A 5,230-nucleotide genomic window follows, 5' to 3' on the forward strand; every position below is an offset into this window, starting at 1 on the left:
TTCCCAGGCCAAGATGTCCCTTTTTGATGTGTGGTCTCTCCTTGTAGTTTGAACAGATGCTGTGCACCAATCACTTTAAATGCCAACATTTCTTTACCCACATACCCAATCATGTAATGCCTAGGCTTGGAAGCCCCTGCTTGCAAGTTTTTCCCTATATAAACCCTAAGCCCCTACACTTGGGTGTCTCTTTCCTAACCTATTGCATCAGGAAGGTTTGTGACCTGAGTCCAAACTTGAATAAAGTCTCTTGTGTGCTTGCCTTGGAGTTGTGGTGCTTGGTGGTCTCTTAGAGGTGGGGAGGGTCTCATGATCTGGGCATAACAGTTCCTGGGGGCAAGGAAGATCACATATATCTCATTGAGTTGTTGGCCAAAGGGATGTCCCATTGTAATCTTCAAAAACCCAGGCTGCTACCAAGTCTACAGATTGATTTCCATAAACTGCCAGGAAGACCCTATTGCCGAATACAACATCTACACAAATCACTAACCATGGAGAAGTTGAGCTAGTGCAGTGCCTACGTGTTCTATGTTATGTGTTCTAGAGTTTTTTGGTAGAGGTTCTCTGCATACTTCCAAAAGAAAAATGTAAACACCAACCCAACAAACATTCTGATCGGCAATGATGTCTTGTATTAGTCAGGGCAGGGCTTTCTAGAGTTACAGAACTATGGAATGAATATATATATATATATATATATATATATATATATATATATATATATATATATATATATAAAGAGAATTTATAGGAATGATTTACAGGCTGAAGTCCAACTAACTCAACAGTCCAGCTAACTCAACAATGGGCAGCTGTGAATGGAAAGTACAAGAAACTAGTAGTTGTTCAGTCCTATAAGGCTGAATGTTTCAACCAGTCTTCTGTATAAGCAGGAATCCTGAAGAAGTAGGCTGCAATAGATGTGCTGACAGTCAAAGAAGGAATAAACCCTTCCTTATTCCATGGCTCTTATATAGTCCTCCAGCAGAAGGTGTGACCATGATTAAAGGTGTACCTCAAGATCTGGATTAAAGGCATGTGTTGATCTGGATTAAGAATGTGTGCTATTCCCACCTCAAGATCTGGGTCACAGATGTGCCTTCTATTTCTGGACTGTAGTTCATTCCAGATAGAGTTAATTTGACTACCGAGAATAACCACCACAGCAATGGTAGCACAAAGCTCATGGGAGTAATCAGTACTGTTTGGGTGTCCAAGAACATGAGAGTAGATAGCTCAGGGAGCTAGGGTAAAACAAAGTACTATTGTTCTTTATAAAAAGGAGCAATAATATGACTCCTAGTGACATCTATTGTACTCATAGATTAATGCCTTGCTCAGCCATCTTCAGAGAAGCTTCCTCTTGCAGCAAATGGGAACAAATACAGAACTCACAACCAGAAAGTAAGCAGAGAGTGAGAGATGTTAGAACACGTTTAGTCCTAAACATGATTGTCTACATCACCCTGCAGAAGAGAAGGCAGAAAGTTTGCAAGACCCAGAGTGGATGGAGAACATAAAAAAATCAAAGCCTTCTAAATGAACGTAGTCAAAGAACATATGAATTTGCGGAGACTAAGGCAGCTGTAAGGATCTTCATGGGTCTGCACCAGGTCCTCTGTGTATGTATCATGGTTTCCAGTTTACTGTTTTGATGACATTTCTGAGTGGGCGAATGGGCTGGTCTCTCTTTTGCCTTCTCTTGAGCTCTTTTCTTTCTTTTTTTTTTATCTGTATATATATATATATTTATATTTATATAAAAAGACCAATAATAGCAGTGTGTTATGCATCAACAGCAGCAACAGCTTTTCCAGGTTCTGCAGTCATCTGAACAAAACTGTAGAGACATCCAGCATACTCCATTAAAAAAAAAAAGTAAAAAAACAAAACCCGAGAAAACAGCACAGTTCTGTTACTCTTGTGGTACCTGGCACCATTTTTTTTAAATTAGCTTCTCAATCATCATCTGGAAAGAAAACATTCTGAGCAACATCATTAAAAACAGCTCTGATAAAGCACGGTCACTACTACGTATCATAAAGCAGGTACAAGCTATTTTACATCCACAGAGGTATGATACAGTACTGTCCTACATCTATAATACTAGAGGATACAATTTAAAAGGCATTATTTGAGACTTGATTCTACTTTTCCAGCAGAGGGCCCAAAGGATGGTGTGACACAGCTTTGTAAAGAAACATACTCTAGACAGGATTTCCTTTCACTAGTGGCACACTTCTAAGGATTCATTCTCTCCATGAATGTCAGCTAAAACCGTTATTAAAAAAATGAAATATCCCTAGAACAAAACCGTATAACCACCGGATTCACATGAAGATGACCTAGTGGAGACAAGCTGGACCTCACCTTACCAACAAGCTATCAAATCTGTTATGTTTAAACAGTGAGACCTCCAAGGAAGGAGATGCCAAGTAGTGCTTCAAAGCTTCAGACCACAATCAAACACAGCATCCTTTTCAACAGAAGCAGAAGCTCATCTGAATATGCTCATGGATGCTGACATCAACATTTAATCATCTCCTCACTCATCCAGGAAGAGGGGGAGATCAGTTACTACTGTACTTTATTGTGTTCAACCAAATCACCATGTTACAAAAATAGCAAGCTGCCATAATAAAAAATAAGGCTCCTCTATCCAGCACCAGATAGCATCATTTTACTTTCAAGCCTAGAAATTGCACACTTGTATATAAACCAATCGAAGATGAGGATTGAGAGTTCATCTTGGTGGATTTTTCCTTTGATGAATATGAAGTGTCCTTCCTTATCTTTTTTGATGACTTTTAATTGAAAATTGATTTTATTTGATATTAGAATGGCTACTCCAGCTTGCTTCTTCTGACCATTTGCTTGGAAAGTTGTTTTCCAGCCTTTCACTCTGAGGTAGTGTCTGTCTTTGTCTCTGAGGTGTGTTTCCTGTAGGCAGCAGAATGCAGGGTCCTCATTGCGTATCCAGTGTGTTAATCTATGTCTTTTTATTGGGGAGTTGAGGCCATTGATGTTGAGAGATATTAAGGAATAGTGATTATTGCTTCCTGTTATATTCATATTTGGATGTGAGGTTATGTTTGTGTGCTTTCATTCTCTTTGTTTTGTTGCCAAGACGATTAGTTTCTTGCTTCTTCTAGGGTATAGCTTGCCTCCTTATGTTGGGCTTTACCCTTTATTATCCTTTGTAGTGCTGGATTTGTAGAAAGATATTGTGTAAATTTGGTTTTGTCATGGAATATCTTGGTTTCTCCATCTATGTTAATTGAGAGTTTTGCAGGATACAGTAACCTGGGCTGGCATTTGTGTTCTCTTAGGGTCTGTATGACATCTGTCCAGGATCTTCTGGCCTTCATAGTTTCTGGCGAAAAGTCTGGTGTGATTCTGATAGGTCTGCCTTTATATGTTACTTGACCTTTTTCCCTTACTGCTTTTAATATTCTTTCTTTATTTTGTGCGTTTGGTGTTTTGACAGTTATGTGACGGGAGGTGTTTCTTTTCTGGTCCAATCTATTTGGAGTTCTGTAGGCTTCTTGTATGCCTATGGGTATCTCTTTTTTTAGGTTAGGGAAGTTTTCTTCTATGATTTTGTTGAAGATATTTACTGGTCCTTTGAGCTGGGAGTCTTCACTCTCTTCTATACCTATTATCCTTAGGTTTGATCTTCTCATTGAGTCCTGGATTTCCTGTATGTTTTGGACCAGTAGCTTTTTCCGCTTTACATTATCTTTGACAGTTGAGTCAATGATTTCTATGGAATCTTCTGCTCCCGAGATTCTCTCTTCCATCTCTTGTATTCTGTTGGTGAAGCTTGTATCTACAGCTCCTTGTCTTTTCTTTTGATTTTCTATGTCCAGGGTTGTTTCCATGTGTTCTTTCTTGATTGCTTCTATTTCCATTTTTAATTCCTTCAACTGTTTGATTGTGTTTTCCTGGAATTCTTTCAGGGATTTTTGCGATTCCTCTCTGTAGGCTTCTACTTGTTCTCTAAGGGAGTTCTTTATGTCTTTCTTGAAGTCCTCCAGCATCATGATCAAATATGATTTTGAAACTAGATCTTGCTTTTCTGGTGTGTTTGGATATTCCGTGTTTGCTTTGGTGGGAGAATTGGGCTCCGATGATGCCATGTAGTCTTGGTTTCTGTTGCTTGGGTTCCTGCGCTTGCCTCTCGCCATCAGATTATCTCTAGTGTTACTTTGTTCTGCTATTTCTGACCGTGGCTAGACTGTCATATAAGCCTGTGTGTCAGGAGTGCTGTAGACCTGTTTTCCTGTTTTCTTTCAGCCAGTTATGGGGACAGAGTGTTCTGCTTTCGGGCGTGTAGTTTTTCCTCTCTACAGGTCTTCAGCTGTTCCTGTGGGCCTGTGTCTTGAGTTCACCAGGCAGGTTTCTTGCAGGGGAAAAGTTGGTCCTACCTGTGGTTCCAAGGCTCAAGTTTGCTCGTGGGGTACTGCTCAAGTCCTCTCCGCGGCGGCAGCAACTGGGAAGATCTGCGCCGCTCTTTCCGGGAGCCTCCGTGCACCAGGGTTCCAGATGACGTTTGGTGTTTTCCTCTGGCGTCTGGATGTGCCCAGAGTGCAGTCTCTTCTGGTTTCCCAGGCGTGTCTGCCTCTCTGAAGGTTTAGCTCTCCCTCCCACGGGATTTGGGTGCAGAGAACTGTTTATCCGGTCTGTTTCCTTCAGGTTCCGGCGGTGTCTCAGGCGCAGGGATCCTGCCGCCCCTGGGCCCTCCCCTACGGGAACCCAGAGGCCTTATACAGTTGCCTCTTGGGCCAGGGATGTGGGCAGGGGTGGGCAGTGTTGGTGGTCTCCTCCACTCTGCAGCCTCAGGGGTGCCCACCTGATCAGGCGGTGAGGTCTCTCTCCCACGGGGTTTGGGAGCAGAGAGCTGCTGCGGGCCGGGATCCGCGGGTCTCTTGAGCTCTTTTCATTCTGTTTCATTTGTCCAATTCTGATATGTTAGTTTTTGTTTTACCTTATTGTATTTTATTTTATCATCATCCTTTAGAAGTCTGTTTTGTAATGAGAGACAGAAAAGAAGATCTGACTGGGACAGGAAATGAGGAGGAACTGGAATGAATAGAGGAAAAGGAAACTAATGATAAATTAGATGAGACAAAAATCTATTTTCAATAAAAGACAAAATTGAAAAATAAATGTTAAATCGTCTTACTATCAAAGTATTGCTTAAAATAAATGTCTGGGAGAATGACAA

Source organism: Rattus norvegicus, chromosome X, assembly GCF_021556685.1.
Source record: "Rattus norvegicus strain SHRSP/BbbUtx chromosome X, alternate assembly SHRSP_T2T, whole genome shotgun sequence".
In the NCBI taxonomy this organism is placed as follows: Eukaryota; Metazoa; Chordata; class Mammalia; order Rodentia; family Muridae; genus Rattus; species Rattus norvegicus.